Source organism: Pinus tabuliformis, chromosome 1_2 (assembly GCF_031772625.1).
Source record: "Pinus tabuliformis cultivar Carrire ecotype Pingquan chromosome 1_2, CPIR1, whole genome shotgun sequence".
Lineage (NCBI taxonomy): Eukaryota > Viridiplantae > Streptophyta > Pinopsida > Pinales > Pinaceae > Pinus > Pinus tabuliformis.
In genome coordinates, this window is record NC_142298.1 from 1,305,871,508 (window position 1) to 1,305,898,506 (window position 26,999).

Sequence of the window (26,999 nt, forward strand, 5' to 3'; positions counted from 1 at the left end):
AAGGATGAATTTTCAGATCGCCATGGGAAATAACGCAAAGTGTACACCCGTAGGAAGAGCTACTGTGGTCTTTCAAAATAAAGAAGTGGATCGGCTTCGAGAAACCAATGTGCTACGTGTGCCAGGATTGGGGATGAAATTACTCTCTGTATCTCAGCTTCAAAACAAGGGCTATGATGTTTTCTTCATCAAAGAGAAAGTATATGTCAAACACCCGAGTTGGAAAAAGAAGGCCCATATTGGAATTAGAAATAACAGGTTGTATAGATTACAACTACAATCTCCAATGGCACTGATAGGTAGCAGTGGCGATAAAGATTTGAATGAACTATGGCACAGGAGGATGGGACACTTACACCATGGGGCTTTGAGAATTCTTAGGACAACAGAATCAGGAGTTCCAGAATTAAGTACCGAATGAGATGATGTATGCAAAGGATGTGCACTAGGCAAGTACGCCAAGGCAACATTTTCTAGAAGCAACAATAGGGCTAAGAGTGTTTTGGGATTGATACACTCAGATATCTGCAAACCCATGTCCACAAAAGCTCTAAGTGGTGCCAAATATTTCGTCACCTTCATTGATGACTGTTCCAGAAAGACTTGGTTCTACTTTCTAGAAACCAAGGATGAGGTTTTTGGTCGATTCAAAGAGTTCAGGGCTCTAGTTGAGAATTTGACAAGAAAGAAGATAAAGATATTGCCTCAAAAAATCATGGGGAATACATTGACAAGGACTTCACTGAGTTTTACGCAAGGGAAGGCATCAGAAAAGAGTGGACAGCCCCCTAATCCAGAGCAGAATGGAGTAGCAGAAATGAAGAACCGGACTATTGTTGAAGCAGCCAGCGAAATGTTGTATGATCAGGATATGCCCAAGTTTCTATGGGCAAAGGCATGCAACATGGCAGTGTATATCCAGAATAGGACTCCTCACAGGGCTTTAGGTAAGATTACTCTTGAGAGTGTCTTTACCGGTAAGAAGCCTGAGGTGAGTCATTTAAGGATATTTGGGAGTTTGGCATACTGCCATGTACCTGAAAAGAAGAGGAAGATATTGGATCAGACTACGGAGAAAGGATATCTTGTAGAATATAGCGAGAATTCTAAGGCATATAGAGTCTATCTTTTGGGGAATAGGAAGATCATAATTCGATGGGATGTAAAGTTCATGGAGGACAGGGCCTTCAGAAAATCCCGAGAAATGCCTTTCGAAAAGCAGTCAAAGGATGATCCGTTGGTCTAGCCACTTTGACTAGCAGAAAATATTTTCTTCTAAAGATAAAACTCCAAAGGAGGAGCCTCAGGAAGAGGAGCAGATAGATATACCCACTAGGAGTGGAAGAGCGAGCCAGGAACTTTGACAGATACTTTGAGATGCAGATAATTTTGTTAGGGCACCCAAGAACAAGAAAAGGGAGCGTAGACAGCCAGACAGATACCAAGCCTTCATAGCTCAGGTTGGAGAACCCTCAAGTTTTTAGCAGGCCATTCAGCATCAAGTATGGGTAGATGGTATGGTGGAGGAATACAGCTCCATAATGGTCAATGATTTCTGGGAAGTGGTACCTTGAGCTCAGGACAGGTCAGTTGTAGGGTCGAGATGGCTCTACAAAGTCAAATATGCTACAGATGGTAGTGTAGAAAAAAACAAAGCCAAGTTTGTGGCTAAGGGGTTTGTTCAGAAGGAAGGGATAGACTACGAAGAAACCTTCGCCCCAGTAGCCAGGTATACTTCTATTAAATCCGTGATATCCCTTGGAGCTCAGATGGGTTGGAGATTCACCAAATGGATGTCAAGACGAAATTCTTGAACGGGGTGATAGAAGAAGTATACATTAAACAACCAAAGGGTTTTGAGACACATGAGAAGGAATCTCATGTATGCACATTGAAGAAAGCTTTGTATGGGCTTAAACAAGCACCTAGAGCATGGTACTGTCGAATTGATGGCTACTTGCAAAAGATGGGATTCATCAAGAGTGACACAGATTCTAACCTCTACTATCTGGTTGTAGAGAATGAGCCTTTAATCCTAATTTTATATGTGGATGGTCTCTTTCTGACAGGATCATCCAAGCTCATCAAAGATTGCCAAGAGAACCTAGCTACAGAGTTCGACATGAAGGATTTCGGACGGATGCATTATTTCCTGGGGTTGGAAGTTTGGAAACAGAAGGGTGAAATTTTCCTTGGGCAAGGGAGATACGCTACAGAGACTTTGAAAAGTTTTATAATGCAGGACTGTAGACCTATGGCTACTCCAATGATCACCAACTGGAAAAAGATTGATGCATCCGAAGATAAAGAAGTCGATCCCACCTTGTACAGGCAACTCATAGGGTCCCTGATGTATCTGGTCAATAAGAGGTCGAACAGTTGTTACGTTGTTAACACCCTTAGTCAGTTCATGGTAAAACCAAAGAGGGCGCACTAGTCAGCAGCTAAGCATCTTCTCAGATATATACAAGGAAAATTCGAGCATGGACTAATGTACACCCAAGGCAATGACATCAGGTTAAGTGGGTTCACTAACGCAGATTGCGCTGGAAGTTCAGTAGATCGGAAAAGTACCACTGGATACTGTTTCAACATTGGATCAGGAATGACCTCCTAGTGTAGTAGGAAACAGAAATTCGTGGCTCTGACCTCAGCTGAAGCTAAATATATGGCAGCTAGCACAACTTCGTGCAAAGCCATATGGCTTAGGAAATTTCTTGTGAATCTATTTAGGGGAAAGATGGAAGCGACCAGTGTTTTGTGTGATAATCAAAGTTGCATCAAGATCTCTAAGAATCCAGTATTTCATGATCGGTCGAAGCACATTGATATCAGGTGTCACTTTGTCAAAGACTGTGTCCAATGAGGGGCAGTACAGTTAAGGTACACCCCAACAGGACAACAAGTGGCAAACATTCTCACCAAGGCCCTAGGACGAACAAAGTTTGTTTACTTCAAGCAGAAGATGGGGATGTTGAAGAATCTGTTTCAATAGCAGAAGAAAATAGTATAAGGAGTTGTAGTGCAGCAGTTAGCAGTGACAGTGCTATAGGCTGCATGATGCAGCATAATCAGAGGAAGTTGCGGTACAGATGTACCAATGACAGTTATAGTGTCATGGGAAATAGTACAGGTCATAGCAGTGCAGTGGATGAGGGGCAGTAGACCACGCATCGACAGCACAGAGGATCGATGTCGTGGATCAGTGTGATGCTTCTATTGGGAAGTATTGCTAGAGCACATTCCTCGCTAAGAGGGAGTGTTGATTTTGGGTAGCATCGAATGTGCTTTAGCTCCGAAATTTTGTGTAGGGGCTAGAACACATGAGATCTCCAAGACCCAGAAATCGTTTGGAGAAATTCCACCCGGATGAGGAGTTATTAAAATAAATAATATTTTTAATGGGTTCCTAAGTCTAAACTTAGGAAAATAAAAATATTAATGGGTATTAAAAAAGATATGGGTGAGAAGCTTCTAAGAGACGAGGATCAAGTCTGTTTTAATCTTAGCCATTGATTAGAGACTTAATCTCGGCCATTGATTAATCATCACAAAGAGTATAATAGAAGACTTGAGAGTCATTTGGAGACACACTGGGGAAATACTTAGTACCCCAAAGGGAATTGATTCTCAAGGAGAAGGAGTTTGATTTCAGAGGGAGAGTTTTAGGGTGAAGGAAGAGGAGAGCACCAGCAGTATTCAATGACTGAGGAGGAGGTGAAGCAGGGCATTCGAGAGACGGCAGAGGAAGAGCGGGGAACAACACCATTGGAGACGCAGTCCTCACACAGGCTGACGAAGACTGACGCAGAAATGACGCTCCAGGATGTCAAAACTTCTCCAGAAGGAGGAGAAACTTTGTATCAGGTGTTTTCTCTCAAAAGTGTCTCATTTTTTCTGTGTAATCATTCCTTGTACAATGATTATTGTTGAAGATTAATAAAACCCTCATCTGCTACACCTGTTTTCCCACATTGGGTTTTTCCGGGGATAATTATCCAAAAACAACTGTCTTGATGTGATTGATTCTTGTGCTTGCATATCACTGTTATTTTCTCTATGTAATTATGTGATAACTGCAATAGAATTTATTTTAATGTTTACTGAAGGGTTTTGTAAATAAATTATTGTGAGAAATAAGTAGGTGAAATAAATCAGTTACTGTAGTAGAATTTCGTGTTAGAAATTTTCACACAAAACTATGTCACCCTAGGTAGCTTCTGTGTCACCCTCCTGGGTATTATGTTGCCTCTCCTCTGGGTCCTCTTATGGCTGAGAAATTGACTTTTTTCCTCCCAAACTCACACCCTGGCTTCCGGCAACTGAACTTCGACTTCCCTCAGCAGCAACTCAACTTCCACTCAAGGACTGCATTGCCTCTACGTCAACACTGCATATGCCAACGTCATCCTTCCTCTAGATGTCTTTATGTTCTCTCTGCTTGGTACTCTTCGGAAATTCCTTCTCCTAGATTCACACTGCCCCTCTACTGCAAGATCTCCTCAATCGATTTTCCTCCTAAGAACTTCTCACCTTAGAAAATCGATTTTCTCAATCTCTTTGTGTATTTTCCAAATGACCCTCAAGCCCCTTCTTATATCTTCTTGTTGGACAACCAACGGCCTAGATTAACTCATAATCAAAGGCTCAAATCGTTTTGGCTTGATCTGTGGCTTTTTCTAGAAGTTTCACCCCTGATTAGATTAATACCCATTAATATTTTAATTTTCCTAAGTTTAGACTTACGAACCCCATTAAAAATATTAATTATTTTAATAAAATCACTTCTGGGTGGAATTTCCCAAATCGCTTTCTCGGTTCTTTGGAATCCCTGTGCCCAAGCCTCCCTGCAAAATTTGAGGCTTAGAGCACATCCAATGCTACCCCAAATCAACAGTAACAAATACCTCCCAAAGTAAACTCACTTGATGACAATGTCCCAAGTTACCTAGGTTTGTTACATGACTCAATTCATGAAACTAGCATCACTTTACATCATCCTCATAGGGCTTGTGGAACCTGAGTACAACACAGAACAAGATGAGAAGAAGAAGATAGAGTTAAAAAACTCTTGATGATATAGTGAACTCTGATGGTACATGAAGCCTCTCACACATATTTGGGCATGGAGTCTTCAAATGATTTTCAGTGGTCAATGGTAACCAAAAGGATATACCACATTGACATACCCATCATGCATAAGAATAACTTCATGTGTACAATACAATGATCAAGAAGGAGAAATGGGAAAGAGTTGGTTTCAAAGCTGAACTCTTCAGCTCTCCAATGGTGGTTAACTGTAACTATGGAAGCATTCAATTTCCCTTTCAAGCTTTCACTTATGGAAACCTTCAAGATTCCCTCCAAGCTCTCATAAATCTACTACTTGAGAACTAGAAAATAACCCACTTTCAACCCTAGCAAAGATTAGTGAAATGAGTGAAATGAAAAATACAATGAGAGCAAATGGAGTGAATGAGTGTTTTAATCCAACAAGGTAGCCTAGCCATGCCAAGATTTTCTCACCTTGTCTTGGTTCTCACAAGAAACAAGATAAACCAGTGTCGCCCTCTTGCACAAGAGCACTCACGCGGCATTTTTTAACTACCAAGAGCGTCCTTGGAGCACTCAAGGAGTGTTTCTCCATAAGCATTCTTTAAACACTCCCTAAGCAAGCAAGGAGCACCTTTCATAAGAAGGGAGCTCTCGCTCGCCAAAACCTCTCCCATAAGGGAGCTTAGGAAACACACTCACTAGGGTGCTTTCTATACACTGCCTCTAGGAATGCCCTTTAAGTGCAAAGTGTTGGGGGTGGCGGGTGCTCCCACACAGCATAGTGTCAAAGGACATCATCCACATAAGCATTGACAATTTCTCTAGTATTGACGATTCCGACAAGATCATGCCATGACCCTCCCCACACCCATGGGCAGGTGCTCTAAAGCAATTTGACATCTCCTTAAGGTCTCCTTCGGCCTCACTTGCTCTAGGGGCCGAGGTTTGTTGATGATTGTAGCAGCGAACAAGTACTTCTACATTGGCTAGATGTCAAGCATGCAGGAGTCATTCAAGTCTCCTTAACATAATTGCTCAATTTATTGAGTAAATTGATTTTGTAATTTATCCTAAGCCTAACTTAAGAAAAGCACAAAATTAATTATGTCAGCTATTGAACTAAAGAAACTAGGGAAAAGTAAATTATTTACTTGGTGATTTTGTTTAATCTCAATGATTGATATCACATGGATTAAGATTTAATCCTAACCATCCATCACTTTGGAGATAAGTGTTAGGGATTAGCTCAATGAGAAATTATAAAAGCAAGGCTAAGGAGATGATAAAGACAAAGAGAGAGTGTGATACTTAGGGCTAAAGAGAAAGGAATTGTTGCAGCAGAGGATAAAAATCCAGAAAAGGAATATTGTGTGGAAGCCAAGACCATACTAATTTTCCTGGCACCAGATTTTCAGAGAACTCTTTAGTCCCCTTGACCTACATTGTGGTCATTTGTTGGACATTAATATACTTATCTGATCTATGTCCAAGAGGCAGTTCCTTTTGAATAGCATGCCCTGTGAAACTCCTCCAAGTCCAGATCTATTAAGTTGATACAACACAAAGTGTCATACCATCATACAGAGGAATTTGAGAAGAATTAACAACAGAGATGAAATTTGCAAATTTAAGTAAGGAATAGCTAAAGAAATTCAAAACCATCAACACTTCGGTGTAGGCATGTAAACAATATATTGAAGGGAAAGAAAATGAAATCAAGTACATGTGAAATTGTTTTAATTAAAAATTCTAATGGGGAAGAAAATGGCATCCACAAAAGTGATTCCTCAATGAGCACTTATTGTTTATATTCCTTCGGTATCCCCAGTACTCATCCTAGTACAAAATTACATTAGACGTTCTTTTTAGATGTAATAAAATATTAGATGTACATATCTGCCTTGTTCCGTGTCATTCTTTACAGTCAGTTTTGTTTTCTCCATAAACTACAAGTATGATGTGAGTAATACCTTACTTAAATTTGCATTGGATCTCAAAGATTGGCACTGGTCCTCTAGAGCCTTTAATTTTCCAATTCTTTGTGCCTCCAGTTTTGTTGTAGTCTCTGCAACTTTGACATTAATACCTATCATACAAAAAATATAAAGAAAAAATTAGAAAAGAAAATTACTACAAATGAATGGAAACATATTTTCCTGGTGCAAAACAGTAATCACAATATGAAACTATAGTTTGTGGCACAACATTTGGTTTAAACTTTAGATGATGTTAAGATCTACTAGTAAAGCATACTCGGGAAGACATAAAACACCACACTTTAATTGCATTACACATGTCAAATGGTCATGTGTAAAGCAAGCAATTCAACGAGAGAGAAAAAGAGAGAATGAGGGGGGCGACTACTTCAAAGATCAAATGCAGCCAGAACTTGTAAATTGAACAACTTTATCTGATAAAAGAAATTATTTGAATAGATGGATGAAAGAAAATTACATTTACAAGAGATTAAACCATGATCCAAAAAACTTATTGAGTCAAGGAAAATTAGCAAAGAAAAACAATAGCAATTACATGAGAAAACTAACAAGTTTCACCAGTTCATCTGAGAATGAGATCTGAAAATATTCTTACTCTCGTTCCCTCGAGTTAACTAGCAGAAATTTCACCATACAAATAGTAAAATATTATTCCCAACATGAAATTATGATCAGAACACAAAAAGAATCAACAAAATACTCTGGCAAAAACATGGAAAGAAAACTGAAATAGAGTCTAGATGGAAACACAACCCCTCGCTTTGCTTTAGGAACCAAGGTACACAGTAGTAAAGAAAAAGAATGATAAATCCAAAAGAATGACACCCTTTAACCTTTTCTAAAAAGTTTTATCAAAAACACACAAGTTACAAACTGCTCTTTATCTGGAAAACAGATTCTGAGGCATTTATGAAGCATTAAAGTTTCCTCATCTGCCAGTATCTTAATCTCTTATAATTGAGAAACAAAGGCACTGAGGTTATCACAAGTAATATTACATCTTTACATCAAAAGATAATATATTCAACATTCGCAAATCACAATACCAGTAAGCTTTGCATATCATTATACATGAACTAGTGTTATCAGAACCATACTAATCATCAGACAAATCAACCCCAAAAATCTAAACCAGACCAGAACCGGAAAAGAACGGGACCATAAAATCAGTTGATCAAAAATTACTTTAAAATTTAAATACTCAAATTTAAAAGAAAACTCATATTATCGAACCTCAAGTACATCCATATGTATCCAAACCATTACAAACAAATATGCAAAATTTCTCCTGCACATAGCAAGAGTACACACTGCATATAATCAAAATAGCACTAAGTGCAATCAATGTTATCAGAACCGAACTGTTGACTAAACCAGGAACTGGTAAAAAAATAACAAACCAAAAAACCAGTCAACCAAAAACACACAAAATATTCAAGTTCTAAAGATAAAGATGCATTTTCATGTGCCTCCATATGAATCCAAACCATTTTACACAAATAAGCAAAAGTTCTCATTTATATAGCATGTAAAGGTGCACATAACCAAAATAGAACCGAGTGAAATGCATCTCTGAACCAAAAATACATCAACAACTTGGTCTGAGATGGCCCCCTAGTGTAGAAATTTTGACTGTAAATCCCTCCACGGTTTCAAGTTTGGTTTTCACATCAAGTTTAATAGTCTTCCCATAATTATTAAAAAATGATATATTGAATTTAAATCTCAAAACAAGAAACCCTTGAGATCTAGTCCACTTTTCACTTTTGCTGAGTAATCACACAACCATGCATGAAATTTGAACACAATAAATTTTTGGTCAAACTGACCCTGGAAAAACCCCAAAGTTAAAACTAGTGAAGAGATATTTATTTTTCCTTAAAGATATTTGGTACAACAATACAATCAGCAATTAATACAACACAAACTTATATCAAATCTATGCCACACTGCCTTGAAAACAGTGTTGTAGCTGTCCTTGATTTTTGTGCTACCAGACTTAAAAGGTGTGCCTTGATAGCCTCAATTTGTGTGCCACTCAGCTCAGAAATCAATGGTTTGTAACAACATTAAACACCATACAATATCCTCGATTTTTGTGCCCAAGGGCCAGCCCAAAAATCTCGCTCAACCTGTCCCAATTTTCATGCCCTGCTAGCTGCTCTAACAGACTTCGATTTCAGCGTTGATATTCCTTGAAAATCATGTTGCTCATACAGCAATAATTCGTGCCCTCTCAGCTGTATGATCTTCCTGGGAATTTGTACTCTCCACAGGCTATACAATTTACCCTCTCAGCCACTCGATTTGCCTTCAGCCTCCTCTACAAATTAACCTGGTCTCCTCTCCTCTCCTTCTGCTTCTCCTTCTCTTCTCCAATCTCATGCATGAAGAATGAATGAATGTTGTTATGAATAAAATATACTAAATATAAATAATGATGATAATTGTAATAATGATTAGTTAATTAGTAATTAGGTTGAAGAGGCATCTCTAAATGGGACATGACTCTCCATGAAGAGGCACCTGTCTAGTATATAAGCAGGCCTCTCACTCTCATTTGTATCATCATTCTTACTCATTAATTTTAATATACATTCTTGTATCTTCAATGGAGATCTACATATTCCAAGTCTCAAGAGTATTTAACCTGAAGAACGAACTTTGTTTGCTTCATTTGGTATCAGAGCAATTCGATCCTCTAGCCGCTCCACTGCTGCACAGAGCCATGCTCTCCGATCCAGGTCTTTGACCGTCGAAATTCGCCAACTTTGTTGTCGTTGAAAATCAAAATTTAAAAACAAAATAAAATTAAAGTTAAAAAAAAAAAACGATTATACAGAAAAATAAAAGGAAAAAAATATAAGCAATAAAACGAAAAAAATATAAGCAATAAATTCACAATCAAAACCATTGACTAGATGTTTTACGACTGATTTTTTTCATCTACATGGACTCGTGCAATCGCCACGATTGATCCAACCACCAACCAACCACTCTTTACACGCATGCTACTGTTAGGCTGCTGGTTTTCGCGATGAGATGTTCGGTCCTCTGAAAGCTTCCTTCATTCGAAGGCCTCTAAAAGCTTCCTTCAAAGTCAATTCCATTGTTCATAGCAGATTAGAACTGATGATAGATTATGCGGAATGTGATAGAACACCATTGCTCATCATTTATAATATATATATATATATAAAAACTTACCTCCACAGCAGCAGCACCATATTCGTCCAGCACCCGATAACTCTACAATCTAATTCATTCGACAGTCTCCGCTGCCAATCGCGCAACCATCCAACAACAATTATCCCCTCATACGCTTAGCCATCACTCCATTATCTATTCTAGTGACCATCGTTAGCACAGTCGTCGTATGCTCCTGGAACCCCACCCGCACATACACCAGTGCCCGATAGGAACCCCAGGCTATTTCCGCTCCGTTGTACCAGTCACATTGCCTTCACCGCAAACCACCACATTCATCTCTGCAACCATCCACCTGCTTTCAACGTCGATGTCGTCTTGTTCTCTTATCGCCAACCGTGTTGTCCCATCCAACCATCACGCCCTTCGCTAACGTCTGATCCTGCGAATTCCAGAAGTCAAATACTTATTATATAATTTATAAATTATATCATAGTTTATGATATAATTAATACATACATATATTAAAATAAAAATAAAGATCAACAGTGGGAAAAAAAAAAGGGTCATATTCATAAGAATTACAAGTGGATGCAGTAGAAAAAAAAAAGGAAATTTTCATAAAAATTTGAGAACTTATAAAAGTTCTTTAAAATCAATATATATATATATATATATATATGTGTGTGTGTGTGTGTGTGTGTTAAGGTTATATATAAGGGAGAGTTTTTAAAGGTTCAAGTTGATTAAAAAGTTTGAGATATATTATTAAATAACTACAAAAGAGATATATTATTATTTTAAAAATATAATAATAATTAAAAGTTTTGAAAATGCTATTTATAAGTTATAAAAAAAGGACAATAAAAAAATAACAAGTACAATGCAAAATAAAGAGGGAAAAACTTGAAAATGGCGGAAGGAAGATTTTTAGAAACCTTACCCAGTTATGCTAAAGTGCGTTTTAAAATTAAGGGAACTCTCGCAAGAAAAGATCTTACTATTTCTATCTCTCCTGCTGAAAGTAAAAATTATATAACCCTAAAGTTGCAAACCAATTGGTGATTCTTGAATTAAATAAAATCAAAAAATTAGACTTCTTGGACAAAAAAAATATGAAATAACTGATTTACAGTTAAAAATTGGAGAATATAAATTTATATTGCAATTCTTTGTTCAATCCCTATGGAATGATCAAGGTGACATTATTCTGGGTTCGCTACAAAAAGAAAAGAAAATAACGCTACAAGATCTTATAGTGAAGCCGAATTCAGTAATACCAGAAGACATACAAGATATTTTTGAAAGAAGGTAAAAAAGTACTACAAATTATGCAAAGAGAAATTGACAAAATCACCATTGACAAAAATGAAGAAGTTTCTCGACTTAAAGACCATAGTGAAAAATTACTGACGCAAATTAGGAAGCTTAAGAAGGACAAGAAGTCATTAAAAAACAAGGTACAACAACTTATCGAGAAGGAAGCATCAAAGGTAGAAATTCAAGTTGACGAAAAGATAACAAATACTGATCCAATCGATAACACAGCTCAAGAAGCGGACAAACTAGTTGAAGTAAATATGTACTTAGACGTTGCAGTTCCAACAACAAAAGATTCAAGTGAATATCCAAAAATTAACCATTCAATTTCCATAGCTAAAGGAAATCAAGTACTTCAAAAAAATCAAGAAAACGGCACAAACAAGATAAGGGAAAATCAAATCACTAGAATTCCTTATCGACATTCGAATCATGAGAATAGACAACTCAATCAAGCTACGTATTTAGAATAGAAACAACAAACTAATGTTCCGAAGGATACTAATGTCGGTGCAATCCACTCATGTGATAACAATTAATCACAAGTTTCCAGTCACCGAAAAATTCCACAAAAGATTAATCTAGGATGGTCTGATCCCTTCTCAGTGCAACAGTTTTGTTTGTCACTTAGAGGATCATATCAACTTATATCAACAAAGATGACAGTTCCGAGACAAGAAGACATTTAAAATAGAAAAAGAGATCAAGCCTTTTCATCAACAAGCTTTGAGGACAAAGCTTTTTGAAGAGGAAGGCAATGTTATGAATAAAATATACTAAATGTAAATGATGATGATAATTGTAATAATGATTAGTTAATTAGTAATTAGGTTGAAGAGGCATGTCTAAATGGGACATGACTCTCCATGAAGTGGCACCTGCCTAGTATATAAGTAGGCCTCTCACTCTCATTTGTATCATCATTATTACTCATACATTTTAATATATATCCTTGTATCTTCCATGGAGATCTACATATTCCAAGACTTTTGGAGTATTTAACCTTTAGAACGAACTTTGTTCGCATCACATGCAAAGTGTCTTTTCCCCCTTTTTATTCTCTTAATGAAGAGAAATACCTATCCCTGAGATCGAGGGTTGAGATTAGATCTTACCCTCTTTTGATCAAGGGTGGAGATCTAATCTCACATTGACCCCCTCAAGTCCCCCTTTTCATTAATTGACCCTCCTAGTCACTTTATTAACTTAAAAGTGTACCATGTACATTATAACACAAAGTAACTTTTCTCATAAAGTAACTTTAATAATAAAAAGTAAAATGTACTTTTGTAATCTCATTAAGTAACTAATAAATCGCAAGACTTTAATAAACTCATAATGTCATTTTTTCTCAAGGGGTTCACTTTTCCACTTTTCCTAGGCTAGGCACAAAGCACTAGGAAACACCTCCTTAGAACCATTTCTCAACACTCTCTCTTACTAAGAATGGTGTTTCTCCCCATTCCCATCTTGTCCCTACAGTAGACATGCTTGCCCCTTGACAAGGACTTTATGAGATGTCTACAACTTGCTCATCAGTGGTGGTTATGTACTCTAGTTTCATTGCTCCTCTCTTAACATAACCCCAAATGAAGTGGTAGTTGATGTCAATATGCTTTGACCTATCATAAAATATTGGATTCTGCGAGAGTTTAATACAACTCTGATTATCATAGTAGATCATTGTTGGTCTCAATTGCTACCAAATAAGCCATATAACATATTTCGAAGCCAAATGGCCTCACAACTAGCCTAACTAGCTACCATATACTCCGCCTTTGAGAACTCAATGCCATTGATATCTATCTCCTATTGGACCACGACATTACTGTCGAACCCAACATGAAACAACATTATGATGTAATCTTCATGTCACTGGCATTGCTTGCCCAATCCGAGTCTGTGTAGCCAGTCAACCTAGCTCCATCCCCTTGGAATTTGGGTATAGTCCAATCCATAATCCACTATGCCTTGTGTTAGAGTCGGTCTAGTAGCCCTCCACCAGAGATCAAAGCTCTTTGCATTCCATGATTAGGTGTCCCATCAGTGTGATCATGTTGCATTCCGTTAGGCATGCCATAATCCCGGTGGAGGGAGTTTGTGTCTTTTATTCCCCTCCTGTTTGGCACTGCTGGTTCAGGTTTGTTTAAGTAAATAAAATCTTCAAAGGGTCATTAATCTTGTTTTAAATTTCGAGGTCTTAGGTCTAGGGTTGAGTCAATTTTTGTCTTGAGAGGTCATAAAGGACCAGCAGGCCAGAGGGATGTCCTTCATAAAACATCATTTCAATAATTCTCACTATTGTACAGCTAAATTTTCACCTTGTTTTCAAAACTCTGTTTTTGAAAAACAAAGGTCATTATCTCGTTTTTGTAAAAATTGTCAAAATTTCAAATTCTCCAAATGTCGAAGTGCAGCCTTGGTCTCCTTTGCCAAAGCATCTTAGAAGCTATCCCTGCAAAAATTTTCAGAAGAAATCATCATTTCAACCAATTTTTCAAAGAAAGGAAACCAAAAGTCAGAGCCAATTAATTCAAAAAAAGTGTCAACACTCAAACATTATAAAGTGGGTTTTGGGCAAATAAAAATCTAAAGGAAGCCTATAAAAGCACATCACTCTTCATTAGCAACTCATTTGCCTCTCACAAGCTAAGTGAATCCTTGCAAAGGCGATTTCAAGAGTCGGTGAGCAAATTGGGCAGTTTCAGAGGCGCGCTACGCATCAGGGAGGGCGCGCTACGCGTCAGGGGCGCGCTACGCATCAGGCTGCCTTTCTCAGAGCAAAATTGCTCGTGCGCTACGCGTCAGAGGCGCGCTACGCGTTGGGTTTTTCGCCCAACAAACTGTCAGCAAGCTACCAAATCCACTTTTCTCTCAAGCAAATTGCAGGTAGGCCTCTCCTCCATGGCTAGATTTGGTTTTGCAAGATGAATGAGAAATTAATATGTTTAAATGCCATGAAAATGAGAAGTCAAAACCCTACATTGCTGTGGAAGATTTAAAGTCTTAATGGTGCTAGGGTTTCAAAAAAAAAAATTGTTGTCCAAGGTTGCCCATTTGTGATCCCTCTTTTCCCTCATTTTCATCAACATTCTCCTTAAAATTCTCCAATAAAATTTCATAATTTTCCTCTCTAAAATCCCTAAAACCTACTAAATTCCCAAACCCTACTTCACCTTAAAATCCCACAATTTTGTGATTTCCCATGTTCCCTTCCCTAAATTCCTTATTTATGATTATTGTCCCTAATTCCCTCATGTTCCTCTATCCCTAACAATTCCCTTGTATTTATGTCCCCTTGGTGACAGCATTTGAAAAAGTCAAACAGCAGTTAATTGGGTGCAAAGTCAGCAATACATTACAGCCATCTTGCCTTCAAAACCATGTCAGAAACCAAATCAGATTATCAGCAGAGTTATGACAGTGATTCAACACCAGAGGTAGAAGTGCCAAGGAGGCATCACAAGGGTGGTAAGGGTGGTCGGCATGTCAGGGAGGAGCCCACTTCTTTGGCTCAGTTGCAAGCTTATCCACTTGCAATGACATGTTTTCAGTATCAATCATGCTTTGGATATTGTGAGAGGATCTCACAAATTCAACATCACAGAGAACTAGTCCGCTTGTTTGTCCTACAATTACACAATGGTCATGTGAACCTTGCAGGAGTGGACTTCACCCTATCACCCGAAATTGTTGCTCAAGCCACGGGGATACCAAATGTTGGGGAGGAGTGGAACAAGCGCCAGCAGTTAGACAGATTTCATTATCAACCATATATCAAACCCAGATGTATGAGACACCTAACTGTTGTTTTTCCCTTCAGATTCTTAAGGGATGAGTATGCACCCTTGATGAGGCTCATTATGCGCTATTTCACTTATGAGGGCAGATTTTCACGTTTATATTCATACCATATCTGTTTGTTGATGCATTTTACCCGGGTACGAATGATGAACATTCCATTTTTCATGTGCCGAAATATAGAAAAGATGGTGCCCGTAGTGCAAAGGAAGAACCCCGCACAGCAACACAAAAGTATATATCATTATGCACTGATCGAGATCATAGTGATGCATCAGTTGGCACAGCAGGGTAAGCTTGGGAGGATTTCATTTCTCGCGACTTCTTCATGGTGCCACAGCCACCTCCTAAGATTGTCCATGATGAGGGAGGGCCTTCACAGCAGTTTCACATTCCAGAGCCCGAGCATGTCAGCACTCCAGCATGTGTTACATATCAGAGAGGCCACAGGGCCTTATTTGCATCTGCACGGCGAGTATTATCTCCACACCAGGTGGAAGGGGTCTCGCCTTCTTCGTCAGCATAGCGAGTGTTATCTCCACATCAGGTGGAAGGGGCCTCTCTTTCGACAGCAGCACAGGTACAGGAGAGAGGCAAGCAGCCCATGATTGATGAGGGGCCATCAGGTGATCCGGACATAGATATTATTGACCTTGACATCAGCTCTCCTAGCTTAGAGCTAAAGGAGATCATTCAGCAACAAAAGGCTGAAAATCACTTGTTGCAGCAAAAGTTGGAAATGGAAAATTGGACAATCGAATACTTAGAGCAGTACAACAAACAGTTAGAGGATGAACACACTCTTGATGAGTTGCGGAGGATCCGAGAAGATCGAAACTTGGCTTGCAAGAGACCCGGTGATTTGACACCTATTGAGCAAGGGTCTATGCTTATTCGGGTGAACAATCATTTAGAGAAGTTGCTAGCCAAGGCAAACAGGGACAAAGAAATGCTCCGCCACATGAAGAATCATTATTGGGCCCGCATGCATGTGTGCAAAGCAAAAATGAAGGTACTCAAAGGACGATTGGCTAAGGCACTAAAACGGAGGAAAAGGCCTGATCCACTTCAGATTTTGGCTGAAGCCACCTTGAAGGAGCATGGTGCTCAATGATACACTCCCAGCTCAAAATTCAGAAAATTTGGAGCAATTTTGGTCAATTTTGAATTTTTTTTGCTAAAAACAGGTTTTTGCCCTCAACGCGTAGCGCGCCGCGCGCTACCCTGAAGATGGGGAGTTCCAAATCATGAAAGGTTTGCATTTTTGGATTTTTCATGATGAAATACACCTTCTCAGCCACTGCCAAGACATTTCATCAAGTTTTGGGCCCCCAAAAGGTCAAAAAACATGCAAAAAATGACCTTACTGCCCCTTTTTGGACACACAGGAAGCAGTCTTGGGAGAATGCATTTTTGGAGGGGCAAATGGGAACCAAATTGAAAAAATCCACTTGTGTGGGAAAGTAGACATCCAGACCTTTCCAGCAAGCCCACCTGAGCTCAATTTGGATGCCGGGAAGTGCCCCAAAAGTGAGCTGAAAGGCGTGCTACGCGTAGGGTTTTGGCACGCTACGCATCAGGGTATTTTCTAAGTTTTTCATCTTCAGCACAGGAAAACGCAGCTATTTGACCAGTTTTGACTTTTGATGTGATTTTTCACCCTCTTTGATGTAATTAATGTATTTTCATGTTGACATGACACTTATTTACCTATTCTAGAAGATTCATTCATAAAATAGCAAAAAATTAATGAATGAATTGGTTTCCTAGCTTATAGAGGCAAGTTGTTTTGATTGCCTAGATTGTAGTGCTTTGTTTAGAATTGGTTGAACCAGCTCCTAGGATGATGAGCTCGACCCCTAAAGGCAAGGAAATGTGTTAGCTTTCCTATATTATGTATCTTCTTAGTCATTTTCATGGTTGGACTCTTGAGGGATAAGCTTAGACTGTATTACACATTGTATCTTTGCAATTTTGGCAAAGGAAAGACCAGGGTTTTGCAGCACTATTTGGGATTCCTGTGGTTATTTGTGTTGATGGTGTGTTTCTCTCATGTACTTGTAAGTTTGTTATGTGTATCATTTTCCTACTATTCTCTTCTGCAAATTAAACAAATGAAGTGTTGAGGTAGAATTCATAATCTTGTATGCTCTGCCTTTAAGTTTGTTTAATATCTATGTTTTCATCTGTTTAAGGAGAACTCTTGATGGTTTCTTGCTCTCCTTAGCTCCTCACCGGTCATATCTATCCATTCACTTATTTCAAAGGCATCAAGACAATCTCCTACCTTGCCCCAAAAAGACCTCTGCAAAAACTGTGTCTCATCCCCGCACCCAAAATTGTCGTGCTCAGTTTTCCAACAAAACCCTAAAAATTTGAAATCAAACTTTCCCTATTAGTTTACTAGCCTAAAATTAGTGTTCTTTATTGGTCATCTCAGCCCTTTGAAGACCTTTTTCCGAGATAGACCCGGAGAGAGCCCTCTCCTGTCCTCGTAGGGCTAGCTACGAGGCTAAGTGGTTTGATGTTGCCTTGGATTTTGTCTTTTTCAGCCTGAGGCCAAATCCGAGCGCTAACACCTTGTAGGTATCGCAAAACTTGTTTCACATTCACCCAATGCACCCTCCTACACTCCACCATGAACTTCTTGGAAGTACTTAGAGGGGGTATGAACCAGTATTTCTCTATTCTTTACAATTTAGTATCAAAAGCATTAACCAATGACATCACATCAAAGGAACACAATATATATATTTGAATAATATATTTATATTACAAGGGAAGCTACAATTTCCCTATTTACCAATTACAACTAGAGGGGCTACAACCCCAAGATTTACCAGCTCCTACTGGAAGGAGGTGACAACCTCCTGAAGTAAGCTACAACTTCCTTCCCTACCACCACCCTTTATAATAAAAAATAAATCAAAACTCTTGGGGTCCCAAACCAGAGACAATGACCTAAATACAACAAGATAAAATCATTGTTATCTCTGCCTGAACATATTCAACTTCCAGAATTGCTCCAATAAGTTTTCCACAGTAATTTTGTCCTCTAATGCAACAAATTAAATCTAGTTCATACCCCCAAACAGTTGCTCCAAGAATGATTTCAAGGTCTGCTCAAGAATGCCTTCAATGCCTACTTAAGAATGATTCCAAGAATGACTTCAAGATACACTTCATATTTCTTCAAGGCAACTTTCCAAACTTCCACAAGGATGTAGTCAAAGTCTGCTTCGGAACCACTTCAAAAGTCTGCAACAAATCACACATCAAAGTTTGCTTCAGATCATCAAAGGTCTGCCACAACTTTTGTTGTCAAGGTCTCAATTGACTACTTGGACATGCCTCATTCAATAGTTAGGACAGCCCTAACATACACCTCAAATATCCTCAACTCAACTCCTCAATCTGCTTTAGGAAATCTAGATCAGCCTCATCATCAAATTCGGACCCCAACTTCCAACTGTCAAAGATTCAAATCTGTCCACAGTTCACGTCTGCCTCAACAACCTCAAATTCGGACTTGCATGCTGGCCAGGATAGACTTCAAACAGACCTCAAGAATGCCAATAGGCAAGCCTCAAAACAATGCAAATAGACCTCAGGAGCAGGTGTAAATTTAACCTCCTAATGGGTCTCAGGAGGGCCTAAAATAGTGCGAATACAACCTCAGAAGAACTGCCTCAGAGGGTTTCCCTAGGACAGGGCCAAATATGCCTCAAACAGCTTGAATTAGGCCTTAGAATCTTGCCCAAAAGGGATCAAGGTTGCTACAGAACAGCCGTTAGAAGAAGGTTGAATTTAGACCTCAGAACCAGTGAAGTGTGCATAGAAAACCATCACAAAATATATATATATGAAGGATAAAAGAAACTTTCTTGAATTCCGGCCTCCTTCACAGATATTCAACGAAGCTCAAGCCACAGATTTCTTCCTTGGATTGCGTCGGACTACTACTCTTTTTACCTCAGATTGGTCGAATTACTTGCCTCCATTTGACCACAGCTAGGGTTATATATATGTGTGTTTTGGAGGAGCCCTTAACTAGGGTAGACTTGAGAAAAATAATGATATTCTTTATGAAAAGACATGACTGTATTGAAACTGACTTGATGTAAATGAACCAACTTGTTTTAGAGGAGGTGTAGGACACTTAAAAAATCAAAATTTGCCTTTCATATAATCTCCTTTCAAGGTTGATGAGTTTGGGCTAATTCAAGTCACAAATTTGACCTTATTTTAGGGGCTACAATGAAGTGATAAGGTCATAAGCTTTTGGGGCAAAGGTGCTAAACCCATCTTTCGGACATCAAACTTCAAAAAATAATATCTCTCCAACCAATAGGACCCACAGGGCATGCCACCTACCAAACGAAATGGCTTAACAAGGTCTACCAATCTAGAGTATCCTTGCATCCAAATTCATTGCATGCAAATCGTCAAAAAAATATTGGTCCATTCACCCTTTGACATCAATGACAAATTCTTCCAACAACACTGACTCAATGTATTGGCTGTGAAACAAATATCTAGTCTAGTTGACCAAATAAGTCAATGAACCAATCAACCGACGATATATAGTGCGATCTACCAACTCAGAATCACAAGCATGTAGCTTCTTCTATATGCTAATCATGGGCATGGCCATGGACCTACAGTCCTCTAAATGAAATCTCCTCAATATGTCCACCACATACTTTCCCTATCCAAGAAAATATGCCCAACCTCCTGCCAAACCTCCAATCCTAGAAAATAGTGCATTAGTCCTATTGTTGAAAATGATAGCGAGAAAGGGTTCCTTGATTTGTGCCTTGATCAAAAGGACCTCAACGAGTTCTTCCTTAGCATGCTCAAGTTCCTATAAGTTAGGAATCAATTCCTATAAGTTAGGAACCAATTCCTATAAGTTAGGTTGAATTCCTATGATTTAGGATGAATCATTACAAATTAGGACGAGTTATGAAGTAGTTAACTAATGTGCAAAAGTCGAAGGTCGAGTTCATTGTCTTCTAGTGTGAGTTAACTTGGAAAAAGACGAGTGACAAGTATCTAATTCTAGATCAAGACTTGGGACGAGTTGCATGAGCCACTTCAACTCAGTTGATAACTCAATCACTAGTTTAATTCCTAAAATATTGACTTGCCAATTTTAGCCATTTGAATTGCTTAAAAGGAAGAGTGAAGGCACAATTGTTATCATTCTTCCTGAGCACAAGTATTGTGCGTGAGCTTGTAACAATGACAAAAACAAGAGGAGCTTGTGCAAGTATTGAAGAAGGAAGAATTGCATTCGGAATGAGCTAGGAAATAAGGGCTTATTTCCTAGGATTTGTGCAAAGATTTCAGAGCTTAGTTCAAGCAGGAAGATCATTGTATTCTTTATTGAAACAATATTTTATTGTAAGAGACCTATTGCTCATTCTTCTTCAATAAGAGTCTCAATTAAGCCGAGGGTTTTCCCAATTGGGTTCCCTAGAAAAATAGTGTTGTTGAATTGCATGATTGTGTATTTATTTTTGTTCCTATTCTGCCGCAAAATAAGTAGAGAAATTATGTGTCTATATGAAAAGAAATTAGTTTTCATATTGTTCATATTAGCAGTTGCATATTTTCGTGGATTTTCTACATGGTGTCAGAGCTATAGAACAGAATAAAGACCAGCACATCCAAGCAGCAAAAACATCAAAAGAAGATACCTCTGAGGCAGCCGCAGATCAAGAGGAGAGATATTGGACTATTCTGGGTCTAATAATCTTATAACAGCAAGTCGAGTTTATGGAGTTACAACCAGCATAGAGGAGACATCTTTTGAGGTAGTTCTGTGTCAAATTAGAGGGCTAAATCCTCAAGAACAGGTCCGTATACTTTTGTGTCATTGGGATCACATTTGCACTGTTGTAGGTTTCCTTTTGGGAGGACGAAAGGCTAGGACAGTGGGCAGAAGTGTCCTAAAGGCCAGCGAAGAAGATGAGTTGTAGAGGAAGGGCAGCCGCATGTTTTGGGCAGAGAGCTTCTCTAGAAACAGGTCAAAATATTTTCTTTGTATGCCTTAGTGCAGTACATTCCTGTAGGTGGTCTCTTTGAGTACCAAAAAGGCCAAACAGTGGACTGTACAAAGGCAAGGACAGCTAATAAAGGAGGACTGTTGCTGAAGGCCGAGTTTGTGGGGTTGTAACTATAGTTACAGTCAAACCCTAACAAAGGGCCAAGAATTGCAGAGAAGGGCACTGAAGCCGAGGTCAGAAGGAGCAACAGTGTTAATTTTCCATTGTTCTATGCCTAGTACAATCACTTAGCCCAATTCTTTCTTCAATTAACAATCACTTTTAAACAAATTTAATCTCTTCAAAGAGGACTTGGGGGAGAAAGTCACTGAGATTGTTAGCTTAACCAATTTTTCATTAATCGTTATCGGGATAATATCGGCGCGAGGAAAAAATCAGAAAAAATCGTAATTATCGGGAAATAATCGGAAATAATCGGGAAAATATCGTTTGGTACAAAAATATTCATTTTTTTTTCAATTTTTTTAATATCTAAACCATCTACAACATAAAATAAATACATTGACACAGAAATATGATAAAAGAACTAATATAAAAGATGTTTAATATCATTTCTAGTGCTAAAATCACACATAACATTGAATCATGTCCTTAATAGTAAGTCATGACTCTTGAGTCCCAACTCAGCCTCAAAATATCAACAAAAAATATAATAATGTATCTCATCATGTCATAATTTCATATACAATAAAATGAAGAAAATAACTAAAGTATAATCCTATTGATTTCCTCTGCCCCTCTTGCGATAAAATGCCACAGCTTTCCCTTTCCCTCTAGATGTAGATGTTGGTGCTGGTGGAGTTGGCAGTGGAGTCTGCTATGCTCTAGAAGCTGAAGAACTAGAAGTAGGAGCTATAGGAGGTAGACCATGTCCTCTACTGGTGGCAGGGGTAGCCCAAGTAGGTGGTGTCACCTGGAAACATTACAATCTCCCAATCTTGAAATCCCGAAAAACTGATAAGTTCGCTAGATTTTGAATGAAATCTAAAATTCTACTTTCTCCATATGAAATCCAGTGAGGCTGGAACCACTCTCAAACATCCTGAGTCATTTCATGGTAATGTTAAAAATTTAAGTAAAAGTGACATTCTCCTTAATCTTCATTGATGAAAATGAAGATTAAGGAGAATGTCACTTTTACTTTAAGAATTTAACATTACCATGAAGAGCATATCAATAATAGGGCCTAGACTTTATCATTCAGCTGCCCCACTCAAAAATTATTTGTTTCTTTCAAAAAAAAATCATTTCGAACATTTAGCATCCCTTATAAAATCGTGTTGCCCCGACCCTCAGCGATAAATTGGGAAAAAATCGCATATAAAAAAAAAAACGTGAGTATTAATTGCGATAATATCGGCTTCGGGAAAAAATCGCGATGAAGCGATAATATCGCGATTTTAACAACACTGAGCTTAACCAAGCCCCTTGTGAAAGTCTTGAGAATGAATGGAGACAATCCTCCAATTGGCTACATTCATGAGGGTTGGATAGGGCAAAAGAGGCCATCAAGGTTTTTTATAGGGGGGATTCATCTAAATATCTCCCTATATGAGAAATTATTGATTCTAGATGGGACAAGCAACTACATTTGCCATTGCATGCAGCACAAGCATATCTAAATCTAAGCATATTCTATAATGAGGGGTATAATATTCAAAAAGAACCGAAGTGATGAGAGGTGTCATGATATGCATTCAGAGAATGTTCCCGAGCCAAGAAATTCAAGACAAAATCAGTGTGCAACGACACATGTACAAGGAAGCATCTGGCATTTTTGGATTTAGCTCAACCATATGGCTCAGGGACAAGAAAATGGCATGTAAGATTCAATTTTTAAATTCTGTAAATTCTTTAAGTTTTGCATCGCAATTTGCAACACTCTAAACTATTTTGTTGTTTTTTACAGCTAATTGGTGGAAAGATTGTGGCACTGAGGCACCAAAATTGCAAGAATTTGCAATCAGAGTTCTAAGCCAGCCTTGCAGCGCTTCAAGATGTGAGTGCAATTGGTCAATGTTTGAGCACATCCATAGCAAAAAGCATAAAAGGTTGGAGCATGAGCAGTTGCAGAAGCTGGTCTACATCTGTTACAACCTTTTATTGCTCATTAAACAAATGCACCCAAAAGATTTAGATCCAATTGTAATGGATGACATTGATCTGGAATCTGAATGGGTTGTGGAGGAGTTGCCTATTGATGATTTGAGTTGCCTTGATGACGAGACTTAAGATCCCTCTGGTCTGCTATTTTCTCAAATGGAAACTCGAAACACACCTACCTCATAGTTGTTGTTTGAGCCCACTGATGTTGGCACTAGCCCCTCAAGCGCTTATTGTAGGTGCCCTCGTGTTGATGCATGAGACATGACATTGCACAGAGAGACATTGTCTATTTTTTGTTTTCTAATTATGTTATGATTCATGGAGAACTTGCAAGTTGCTACGATATGTGATTTTGTTTATGAAATCATTTTTCAGTTTGCTTTTAAAAATTTTGAATATAAATCTCAATTGTGTTATGTTATATGATCATATTTTATGAGATGATGTTATGAATTCTTGTGTAAACGATGGTTTTATAGCTTGTATGTGTTGGAAATGCCATTAATTTATCTTTCATGCAAAAAAAGAGGTATTTTTTAGTTTTTTTCTATTTGCCGAGTCTTTCCCAAGTCTGTTCCTAAGCTTTCCAGAGTCGGCGAGTGATATGCCAGCAAAGTATTTGTCTAGCATGAGTCATGCAACATTGTTTTTAATTACCTGAGCTTTTACAGAATTGGTCAGCATAAGTGCTATGCTTAAAGCCATATAGTATAGCCTATTATACTTAGAAGCTTGAAGCAAATAGAAATGTTTGTGGTGAAATCTAAATTTTAAATATTTTTTAAACTCTCTCTCTCTCTCTCTCTCTCTCTCTCTCTCTATAGATATATATATATATATATATATATATATATATATATATATATATATATATGTATATATATATATATATATATATATGTATATATATATATATATATATATCCCCTCATCCCCATATTTAGCCATCTCAAAAATCAGTGCAGCATAGCATTAATGTAATGTAATGTATGTTCATTTCAAAAATGTCAAGAGGATGAACATATGGAGGAAGGATAATAATATAGATCAAAAATTGCTCTTAAAATTTTACCTCCCTTTAATTACAGCCCCACTCCAAAATGTCAAAATCAAGCCACATTTTGAGTCAATTCAGAGTGATCAATATAATCAAATATGTGAACAAAGAAAAGGATAACATGAGCACAAACTTGAACCATTTCACAAGATGAGAAATAGAAAGAACAGAATTCAACTTCAACAGGCTCAACTATTCTGGGAGCAAACCATAAACCCGGCTTACAAAGTAGGCTAAGCAAATGACACATTAACCTCACACCCAACAATTTTTGAAGGAATCATCAGACCTGTGGGTAATGTCCAAGGTGAAGACTTTTGCTATAATTCCTGAGCGAATTTCTCTTCTCCCTTGGGTTTCCTCTCTGCTTCTGCAGCTGTCCTTTTTTCCGCTTCTAAAGCTGCTCTTCTTTCTGCTTCTGCAGCTTCTTTTTTCTCTAATTCTTCAACTTCCTTTTTTTCTGCTTCTGCAGCAGCCTTTTTCTCTGCTTCTGCAGCTGCTTTACGTGCTTCAGCAGCAGCTTTCATTTCTGCCTTCAGTTTAGCCTGCATAGGTCAAACATATGCATCATTTCAAAATTGGATAACTTTAAATTCCCTATTACAAAGTTACAAACACAATCTTCTATGTTAGACATGTAGTGAAACCCACTTTCCCAAGTCCAGCAGTAAGTACCATCTCAACAAAAATTTAGAAAATGTGACAAGCAGGAAAGTTAGTTTGATTCTATTAAGAAATATATGATACAAGATGTTAGATTGTCACTGGCAAGATGGCTCGCCAGGAGTTGACATTCATGTGTATAAGGTATACCATTTATAAACCAGTTGACCAAATGAGGCAAAATAATTATCAATTGAAAGCTTGCCAAATGTCGGATTCAATGATAAAATCAAAATAGAAATCTGATGCAAACTAAAAAAATAAAAATGTAAGACAATTAACAATTAAAAAATGATAAAAAAATGCTTCGCCAAAAATTAATGGAAAGGGTCCCTATTATTTGAGACAATAAATAAAAAATAGGGGGTTGTGTTTTACCACAACAATGGCGACACACGGGAGAAGAACCAGTGATCTCTATTTTATATGAATGAGATTTTCCTAAAATTAAAGTAAAAATAATTAAAGAAGAGAGCATTGTTTTTGAAATGTTTGACTAGGTTCATTAATCTGAATAAAAACAAGAATCATCTAACTGTAATTTTTCTTAAAATTCCTCATAAATCAAAATATCTCATAACTCTATATCAGTCTTTAATTAGCTGTAGAGATAAAGCATAGATCACTTTACAGCTTAACTTTTAAAATATACTCATTTGTCACAGGTAGAGCCACTGTTGCCAGCAAACATCTATAGTCTCGACAGGGTTACCTTTTAAACATCAACGATCCAGAATCCCATCTATTTAAGAATTATTGACCTGGAGATAAATCCATTTATATATGTTTATTTTCTTTGTATTTGTTTTTATTTTTTAGTTCTCAAAAGCCATTGCCCTAGTTTGGTAGCCAGATAGTTGACAATGCCATTCACTGATTATAATTGGATTGAACAAGCTCGCTCGTGTGATACCCTTTGTCTTATAATTGTTTGCAATCATAACCCATTACCCTGGTTTGTTTCACAGTGTTGGTAATGTCAACTTATTTTTCCTCTATGATCATGGTAAGCAGGCTCATGATGAGACCTCTTATCTTTTAAGTTTAAATATATTTTTGGATTACACTCTAGAAAAACAAGACTTTTTGGACAAGGAGAATTATTGACTCCTTAAGATTTAAGAATGACAATTTCAGAGTTAAGGGTGTTTCGCTGTAAAGTGTCTTTACTTCGTTAAAAATAACTCTTCTTGACTAATAATAGAATTTTGAAAGATCTTAATAAAATATTGAAATCTCAAAATAACTATAATTTTGATGAAAAAGAAATTTCTCATATTTTATGATACTTTGTCAACTTCTCCTGTTTTGTAATCTCTTTCCTAAGTATGTCTACCTTTATAATAAGAAAAACAAACCTCTTTTGAGAAAAAGCCAATAGTAGACTATTAACATTCTTTTTCTGTGTATGCCGATCATTGTTAGGTAACAAAAAGGCCTTTCGTATAAATTATGGCAGAGTCACCAAAATCAAAAATGAAAAATAAAAGGAAAAGCATTCCTAACCTCAATTAATAAAAGAAATTAACAAACAAAAATAAAAATAAAAAGATGAGAACAGAAAGGAAAATCAAAGTTTTTAAAAGATAAACTCCAACAAGAATGTTTATACCAATGTCTCAACAAAATGAAGTAAAAGAAAATAATCATGTAACCATTCCTTCTTATGTTGAGATTCAGAAAAAATTTACCTTGCAAGGTTATAAGCATTTTAGGTTTCAGATAGCAGTGATGATAAAATTCAGCCACAATGAAAAAAAATTTGTCTAGTGTCAATCTTCT

General features: G+C 37.7%; 1 long non-coding RNA gene across 1 annotated transcript in view; it reads right to left on the reverse strand.

Moving 5' to 3' along the window:
• LOC149211010 (uncharacterized) overlaps positions 1 to 25,095 on the reverse strand; it is a 77,014-nt gene extending 51,919 nt beyond the window's left edge. Inside the window, exons 1-2 of the long non-coding RNA XR_016252328.1 lie at positions 24,844 to 25,095; positions 7,026 to 7,141 (exon numbers count right to left, since the gene is read on the reverse strand). This is a non-coding gene — a long non-coding RNA (uncharacterized LOC149211010). The remainder of the gene's footprint in view (positions 1 to 7,025; positions 7,142 to 24,843) is intronic.
• Between the last annotated feature and the right edge of the window lie 1,904 nt (positions 25,096 to 26,999).